Source organism: Triticum dicoccoides, chromosome 5A (assembly GCF_002162155.2).
Source record: "Triticum dicoccoides isolate Atlit2015 ecotype Zavitan chromosome 5A, WEW_v2.0, whole genome shotgun sequence".
In the NCBI taxonomy this organism is placed as follows: domain Eukaryota; kingdom Viridiplantae; phylum Streptophyta; class Magnoliopsida; order Poales; family Poaceae; genus Triticum; species Triticum dicoccoides.
This window is the reverse complement of record NC_041388.1, coordinates 710,777,746-710,787,824: the sequence shown is the minus strand read 5'-3', so window position 1 is coordinate 710,787,824 and position 10,079 is coordinate 710,777,746.

The window sequence follows — 10,079 nt, the reverse complement described above, 5'->3', positions numbered from 1 at the left end:
AGGCCACTAAGCATCATTCCTTGCAAACAGTGTCCAAATATACACGAGCAACCACATGTGCAAACAGTGTAGAAGAAAATTCATTTAACTACTACAACAACAACAACAACAAAGCCTTTAGTCCCAAACAAATTGGGGTAGGCTAGAGGTTAAACCCATAAGATCTCGCAACCAACTCATGGCTCTGGCACATGGATAGCAAGCTTCCACGCACCCCTGTCCATAGCTAGCTCTTTGTCGATACTCCAATCCTTCAGGTCTCTCTTAACGGACTCCTCCCATGTCAAAATCGGTCGACCCCGCCCTCTCTTGACATTCTCCGCACGCTTTAGCCGTCCGCTATGCACTGGAGCTTCTGGAGGCCTGCGCTGAATATGCCCAAACCATCTCAAACGATGTTGGACAAGCTTCTCCTCAATTGGTGCTACCCCAACTCTATCTCGTATATCATCATTCCGGACTCGATCCTTCCTCGTGTGGCCACACATCCATCTCAACATACGCATCTCTGCCACACCTAACTGTTGAACATGTCGCCTTTTAGTCGGCCAACACTCCGCGCCATACAACATTGAGGGTCGAACCGCCGTCCTGTAGAACTTGCCTTTTAGCTTTTGTGGCACTCTCTTGTCACAGAGAATGCCAGAAGCTTGGCGCCACTTCATCCATCCGGCTTTGATTCGATGGTTCACATCTTCATCAATACCCCCATCCTCCTGCAACATTGACCCCAAATACCGAAAGGTGTCCTTCCGAGGTACCACCTGGCCATCAAGGCTAACCTCCTCCTCCTCACAGCTAGTAGTACTGAAACCGCACATCATGTACTCGGTTTTAGTTCTACTAAGCCTAAACCCTTTCGATTCCAAGGTTTGTCTCCATAACTCTAACTTCCTATTTACCCCCATCCGACTATCGTCAACTAGCACCACATCATCCGCAAAGAGCATACACCATGGGATATCTCCTTGTATACCCCTTGTGACCTCATCCATCACCAATGCAAAAAGATAAGGGCTCAAAGCTGACCCCTGATGCAGTCCTATCTTAATCGGGAAGTCATCGGTGTCGACATCACTTGTTCGAACACTTGTCACAACATTATTGTACATGTCCTTGATGAGGGTAATGTACTTTGCTAGGACTTTGTGTTTCTCCAAGGCCCACCACATGACATTCCGCGGTATCTTATCATAGGCCTTCTCCAAGTCAATGAACACCATATGCAAGTCCTTCTTATGCTCCCTATATCTCTCCATAAGTTGTCGTACCAAGAAAATGGCTTCCATGGTCGACCTCCCAGGCATGAAACCAAACTGATTTTTGGTCACGCTTGTCATTCTTCTTAAGCGGTGCTCAATGACTCTCTCCCATAGCTTCATTATATGGCTCATCAGCTTAATTCCACGGTAATTAGTACAACTCTGAACATCCCCCTTGTTCTTGAAGATTGGTACTAATATACTCCGTCTCCATTCTTCTGGCATCTTGTTTGCCCGAAAAATGAGGTTGAAAAGCTTGGTTAGCCATACTGTCGCTACGTCCCCGAGACCTTTCCACACCTCAATGGGGATACAATCAGGGCCCATCGCCTTGCCTCCTTTCATCCTTTTTAAAGCCTCCTTCACCTCAGACTCCTGGATGCGCCGCACAAAACGCATGCTGGTCTCATCAAAGGAGTCATTCAGTTCAATGGTAGAACTCTCATTCTCCCCATTGAACAGCTTGTCGAAGTACTCCTGCCATCTATGCTTAATCTCTTCGTCCTTCACCAAGAGTTGGCCTACTCCGTCCTTGATGCATTTGACTTGGCCAATATCCCTCGTCTTCCTCTCCCGGATCTTAGCCATCTTATAGATGTCCCTTTCACCTTCCTTCGTGCCTAACCGTTGGTAGAGGTCCTCATATGCCCGACCCCTTGCTTCACCAACAGCTCGCTTTGCGGCCTTCTTCGCCATCTTGTACTTCTCTATGTTGTCTGCACTCCTATCCAGGTATAGGCGTCTGAAGCAATCTTTCTTCTCTTTAAGCGCCTTCTGGACATCATCATTCCACCACCAGGTATCGTTATCTTCGCTTCTCCTTCCCCTGGACACTCCAAACTCCTCCGAGGCCACCTTACGAATGCAAGTCGCCATCTTCATCCACACATTGTCCGCATCCCCTCCTTCCTCCCAAGGGCCCTCCTTAAATACCCTCTCCTTGAACACCTGAGCTACCTCCCCCTTGAGCTTCCACCACTTCGTTCTAGCGACCTTGGCACGCTTATCCCGCTGGACACGAATCCAAAAGCGGAAGTCAGCAACCACCAGCTTATGCTGGGGTACAACACTCTCCCCAGGTATCACCTTACAGTCTAGGCACGCACGCCTATCTTCTCTTCTCGAGAGGATGAAATCAATCTGGCTAGAGTGTTGGCCACTACTAAAAGTCACCAGATGTGATTCTCTCTTTCTAAAGAGGGTGTTAGCTACAATCATGTTGTAGGCTAGAGAAAAGCTTAAGACATCTTCTCCTTCTTGATTCCTGATGCCATAGCCAAAGCCCCCATGCGCCCCTTCAAAACCTGTGTTAGATGTACCCACGTGGCCATTGAGGTCTCCTCCTATGAAGAGCTTCTCACCAATCGGTACACTCCTAACCATGTCTTCCAAGCCTTCCCAGAACTCCCTCTTGGTGTTCTCATTGTGGCCTACTTGCGGGGCATATGCGCTGATAACATTGAGAACCAAGTCCTCAGCTACCAGCTTGACCAGGATAATCCGGTCCCCACGTCTCCTGACGTCTACCACTCCATACTTGAGGCTCTTGTTGATCAAGATGCCTACGCCATTTCTGTTTGCAGCCGTCCCCGTGTACCACAGCTTGAAGCCGGTGTCCTCCACCTCCTTCGCCTTCTGTCCTCTCCATTTGGTTTCTTGGACGCAAAGGATATCAACACCTCTCCTCACTGCTGCATCAACTAGCTCCCGAAGCTTCCCTGTCAGAGACCCTACGTTCCAGCTACCTAAGCGAATCCTCCTAGGCTCGGCTAGCTTCCTTACCCTTCGCACTCGTCGATTCAAATGCGAAGACCCTTGCTCATTTTCCACTACATCCGGGCGCCGATGTAGCGCGCCACTAAGGATGCGACGACCCGATCCTCGCTCACTTGCCACCGTATCCGGATCAAGATACGGCGTGCCACTTGGGGGGTGACGGCCCGGCCCTTGCCCATTTTCCACCACACCCGGGTTCCGATGTGGCGCGTCGCTGAGAGGGTTACGCCCCAACGAAAATCTTTTGGGTTTCATCTCCATAAGAGTGGCTGAGTTTTTACGTTGGCTCGCCAAGCCTATCACAACCCTCCTCCTTTACCCGGGCTTGGGACCGGCTATGTTGAGACAACATAGGCGGAGTTAAAATTCATTTAACTACTAATAGAACAAAATTCAGTTAACTTTAGTGCTTTATAATGATGAAAGGAAAAAAAAATCAGTTAACTACTAATTTCATTCATTTAGGTTATTCATTTAACATCACCTAATTAACCTACTGTACCAATACTACTAGCAGCACTACTAACCTAATTAACCTAGTAAAACTCTAGTGCCCTAACTGAAAAACATCTAATTAACATCTACTAGTACCACTATTGCCCTAACCTAATTAACATCTACTAGTATCACTATATACTATACAAGCAGCATCTATCCTAATTAAACCCTACTGCCCTAACTAACTTTTGTTGTAAACCAAATTTTTTGCTCTAAACTAATTTTTGCTCTAACATCTACTACTTAACATCCTTTGCTCTAAACTAATTTTTTTGCTATAAACAAACTTTTGCTTTACTATTTTTTTCTCTAGAATGCATAGAGAGATGAGTGGGGGGAGGGGTGGGGGACTTACAGAGAGGGGAGAGACGGTGGCGGGGAGGTGCTCAGTGATGGAGGCAGGGGCGGAGAGGGCGGGCTCGAGCACGGGCAACAGCGATCCTGGGCGGGCTCGGGCGGCGATGAGGTGGAGGGCGCCGATGGTGACGTCGAGGGCAGTCTCTGGCGGCGGCGGTGAGGCTGAGGGAGGCCTCGGGCGGCGGCGGTGAGGATGACGGCGGCCTCGGGGGGAGACGGTGAGGTTACGGGCGTCCACACCGGCAGGAGACGGCGGCGAAGTGGGGCGACGGTGAATTGGGGAGACGGCAGCGAGGGCGAGGGATTTGGGGAAGAAGTGGTGGCCGGGGGGCCGGGGGGAAACCGCTGTTTAAGAGAAACGTAACGGTAGCGCGTTTCCGAAAACACGCCATAGCTAAGTTAGCTATAGCGCGTTTCCTAAAACCCGCTACTGCTATTCCTTTCTCCTTTTTCCCCTTTTTTCTTTTATTTTTTGTTACATTTTATTTTTTTTCCTTTATCCTTTTTCTATTTCTTCCATTTTCATTTACTTTTCTACTTGTTTTTCACTTTATTTTATTTCCAGTAGCAGCAGCGCGTTACACGTAAGCGCCTGCAGCTAAGGAGAGTAGCAGTAGCGCTGGGCCAGTATACGCGCTACTGCTAGGTTGGGCTAGCCATGCGTGCCCAGTTCAAACATAGCAGCAGCGCTTTTCGCTAGTACGCGCTACTGCAAAAGTCATAGCAGTAGCGCGGTTTATTTATGCGCGCTGCTACTAAGTAGCAGTAGCGTTTGATTTTGTACAGCGCTACTGGTAAGATTCTGTGTATAGACTTTTCCATAGTAGTGGTGAAGTGTCATGTAGTCGACGTTCACATGACACCAATAGAGGGATGACAACATACATCTTATCAAAATATCGAACGAATACCAAATTCACATGACTACTTATAGCAAGACTTCTCCCATGTCCTCAGGAACAAACGTAACTACTCACAAAGCATATTCATGTTCATAATCAGAGGGGTATTAATATGCATAATGGATCTGAACATATGATCTTCCACCAAGTAAACCAACTAGCATCAAGTACAAGGAGTAATCAACACTACTAGCAACCCACAGGTACCAATCTGAGGTTTGGATACAAATATTGGATACAAGAGATGAACTAGGGTTTGAGATGAGATGGTGCTGGTGAAGATGTTGATGGAGATTGACCCCCTCCCGATGAGAGGATCGTTGGTGATGATGATGGTGATGATTTCCCCCTCCCGGAGGGAAGTTTCCCCGGCAGAACAGCTCTGGCGAAGCCCTAGATTGGTTCCGCCTCGTGGCGCCGGAGTTTCTTCCCGAAAGCTTGCTTATGATTTTTTCCTCAATGGAAGACTCCATATATCCAAAGATGGGCATCAGAGGGCCACCAGGGGGGCCACGAGGTAGGGGGGCGCACCCAGGGGGGTAGGGCGAGCCCCCCACCCTTGTGGATGGTGGGTGGCCCCCCTCTGGTACTTTCTTCGCTCAGTATTTTTTATATATTCTGAAAATAACTCCCTGGAGTTTCAGGACTTTTGGAGATGTGCAGAATAGGTCTCTAACATTTGCTCCTTTTCCAGCCCAGAATTCTAGCTGTCGGCATTCCCCCTCTTCATGTAAACCTTGTAAAATAAGAGAGAATAGGCATAAGTATTGTGACATAATGTGTAATAATATCCCATAATGCGATAACTATCGATATAAAAACATGATGCAAAATGGACGTATCAACTCCCCCAAGCTTAGACCTCGTTTGTCTTCAAGTGAAAGTCGAAATCTAAAAATATGTCCACATGTTTAGAGATAGAGGTGTCGATAAAATAAAATACGGACATGAGGGCATCATGATCATTCTTAGAATAGCAATATATATATATATATAGTCATATGATCTCTTATGCTAAAGTAACAATTCAATCACAATTTCAAGTATGAATCATAAACTTCATTGAGAACCAACAAACTCTAATCTCAGTCATTGAGGCAATTGCAATTTATCATAACAAAGGAAAGAGTCAATATAAGAGCTTTTCGGCAAGTCCACATACTCAACCATCTTTTAGTCTTTCATAATTGCTAACACTCACGCGATATTTATGGTTATGAAGTTTTAATCGGACACAGAGAAAGACAGGGGCTTATAGTTTTGCCTCCCAACGTTTTACCTCAAGGGTAATGTCAACAATAATAGTTCATGAAAACCCACATCCAATTAGCCATATATATCACGATCCTTCCAACACATTGTGCTTGCCAAAGGATAAAATGTAAAAAGGAAAGGTGAATATCACCATGACTCTTTGCATGAAGTATAAGACAAGAATAAAAGATAGGCCCTTCGCAGAGGGAAGCAAAGGTTGTCATGTGCTTTTATGGTTGGATGCACGAAATCTTAATGCAAAAGAATGTCACTTTATATTGCCACTTGTGATATGAACCTTTAGTATGTAGTCCGTCGCTTTTATTGCTTCCATATCACAAGATCGTATAAAGTTTATTTTCTCCACACTAATAGATCATACATATTTAGAAAGCAAATTTTTTTATTGCATGCACCGATGACAACTTACTTGAAGGATCTTACTCGATCCATAGGTAGATATGGTGGACTCTCATGGCAAAACTGGCTTTAAGGGTATTTGGAAGCACAAGTAGTATCTCTACTTGGTGCAAAGAAATAGGCTAGCATGAGAGGGAAAGGCAAGCTCAACATGTTGGATGATCCATGACAATATAATTTATCTTAGATGTAAGAAAACATAACCCATTACGTTGTCTTCCTTGTCCAACGTCAACTCTTTAGCATATCATACTTTAATGAGTGCTCACAATTATAAAAGATGTCCAAGATAGTATATTTATATGTGAAACCCTCTCTTTCTTTATTACTTCCTATTAATTGCAACGATGACCAAAACTATGTTTGTCCACTTTGAACAACTTTTATTCACCATACTCTTTATATGTGAAGTCATTACTCTCCATAAGATCCATATGATCTCTTTATTTCTTTTTATTTTTGCTCTTTTTATTTTATTCTATTCCCTCAAGATAATAGCAAAATAATCAAGCCCTTGACTCAACACTAATCTTTATTATATATAGCTCACGGACTCGATTACATAGGAAGATCATAAAGCAAAACTCACAACTAGATCATACTAAAACTTTATTCTACTAGATCAAGATATTATCAAAAGGATTGAACTAAGAAAAACGGTAAAGATAAAAGTGATGGTGATACAATACCGGGGCACTCTCCCAAGCTTGGCAGTTGCCAAGGGGAGTGCCCATACCCATGTGTTTATGTTTCCTTCCTCGGAGGTGGTGATGAAGGAGTTTTTGATGATGTGCGCTTCTTCCCTAATTTGCGCTTGAGGACAAAATTCTGCTCCTTTAGGTCCTCGATCTCCCACTCAAGGCTTAGTACCTTTTTGCATAGTTCTTGTTTGTTCTCCTGCAAGAGACGAAAAGGGATAAACTCGACCTTAGGTTTCTTTACTCTATTGGGGCGGCTTGATGTTTTGAACTCCACATGCATGTCCCCATGTTGAGGTAATGGGACTTCATCTTCATCCGAGCTCATCTCCTCCTTTCCTTTAGGCTTATAGTCTTCTTCTTCCTCCGTGGTCCAACCACAATGCTCCAAGTCCTCGTCGACCTTATGATCTGCAAGGTAATCAGCCACATAGCTTTCTCCCTCCAAATCTTAGGATGACATATTGCTCTAATCTATAGTAGAAACAACTCAAAACAAAAACAGAGGATATTTGCGTGATACAGTAGTCAAAACCTTTGGGAGATTATATAATGAATTTTTACCGACCAAAAGAAGTATTGTGCAAGAAAACGGAGTCCGGAGAGTGCACGAGGTGCCCACGAGGCAGGGGGGCGCGCCCAGGGGGGTAGGGCGCGCCCTCCACCCTCGTGGAAGCCTCGTGTCCTTCCTGGACTACTTCTTATTTTCCTATTTTCTTAAATATTCCAAAACAGAGAAAAAATGCCATTAGAACTGTTTTGGAGTCGGTTTACTTATCGTACCACGTACCTATTCCTTTTCGGAGTCTGAAACATTTTGGGAAGTGTCCCTTATGTATTCCTCCGGCATTACGGTTTCAATAACATTGGTTTCAACATTTATAGGATTACCTGAGATATAATGTTTGATTCTTTGACCGTTCACCACCTTTGGATTTGTGCCTTCGAAGTTGTTGATTTTTATGGCACTGGAACAATAGACCTCCTCGATAACGTAAGGACCTTCCCATTTAGAGAGAAGTTTTCCTGCAAAAAATCTTAAACGAGAGTTGAATAGCAACACATAATCACCTACATTAAACTCTTTTGTCATGCCATCTTTTAAATTTTTATTTAAACAGTTTGGCATTCTCACAGGCCCGGGTTCTCCATTCATCAAGTGAGCTAATGTCAAATAACCTCTTCTCATCGGCAAGTTTGAAATCATAATTGAGCTCTTTGATGGCCCAATATGCCTTATGTTCTAATTCGAGAGGCATTTTATACGGAGACATACCCATAGGATTTTTATATGCAGTTATATAAGCCCATAATGCATCATCAAGTTTCTTGCACCAATTCTTTCTAGATCTATTAATAGTCTTTTGAAAAATTGATATGAGCTCTCTCTTACTCAATTTTACTTGACCACTAGACTGTAGGTGATATGGAGATGCAATTCTATGATTAACATCATACTTAGCAAGCATTTTACGAAAGGCACCATGAATAAAATATGAACCACCATCAGGCATTAAATATCTAGGGACTCCAAACCTCAGAAAAATAACTTCTTTAAGCATCTTAATGGAGGTGTTATGATCAGCACTACAAGTTGGGATAGCTTCTACCCACTTAGTAACGTAATCAACAACAACAACTAAAATATGTGTATACCCAATAGAGGAAGGACATGCTACCTCTTGAGCACTGCGTTGGTTTTCCCCGAAGAGGAAGGGATGATGCAGCAAAGTAGCATAAGTATTTCCCTAAGTTTTTGAGAACCAAGGTATCAATCCAGTAGGAGGCTACGTGCGAGTCCCTCGCACCTGCAAAAAACAAATAAATCCTCGCAACCAACGCGTTAAGGGGTTGTCAATCCCTACACGGCCACTTACGAGAGTGAGATCTGATAGATATGATAAGATAATATTTTTGGTATTTTTATGATAAAGATGCAAAGTAAAAGCAAAAGAAAATAACTAAGTATTGGTAGATTAATATGATAAAGATAGACCCGGGGGCCATAGGTTTCACTAGTGGCTTCTCCCGAGAGCATAAGTATTCTACGGTGGGTGAACAAATTACTGTTGAGAAATTGACAGAATTGAGCATAGTTATGAGAATATCTAGGTATGATCATGTATATAGGCATCACGTCCGATACAAGTAGACCGACTCCTGCCTGCATCAACTACTATTACTCCACTCATCGACCGCTATCCAGCATGCATCTAGAGTATTAAGTTAATGAAAACAGAGTAACGCCTTAAGCAAGATGACATGATGTAGAGGGATAAACTCACGCAATATGATGAAAACCCCATCTTGTTATCCTCGATGCCAACAATACAATACGTGCCTTGCTGCCCCTACTGTCACTGGGAAAGGACACCGCAAGATTGAACCCAAAGCTAAGCACTTCTCCCATTGCAAGAAAGATCAATCTAGTAGGCCAAACCAAACTGATAATTCGAAGAGACTTGCAAAGATAACCAATCATACATAAAATAATTCAGAGAAGATTCAAATATTGTTCATAGATAGACTTGATTATAAACCCACAATTCATCGGTCTCAATAAACACACTACAAAAAGAAGATTACATCGAATAGATCTCCACAAGAGAGGGGGAGAACATTGTATTGAGATCCAAAAAGAGAGAATAAGCCATCTAGCTACTAAGTATGGACCCGTAGGTCTGAGGTAAACTACTCACACTTCATCGGAGAGGCTATGGTGTTGATGTAGAAGCCCTTCGTAATCGATTCCCCCTCCGGCGGAGCTCCGGAACAGGCCCAAGATGGGATCTCATGGATACAGAAAGTTGCGGCGGTGGAATTAGGGTTTTGGCTCCGTATCTGATCGTTTGGGGGTACATAGGTATATATAGGAGTAAGGAGTACGTCGGTGGAGCAACAGGGGGCCCACA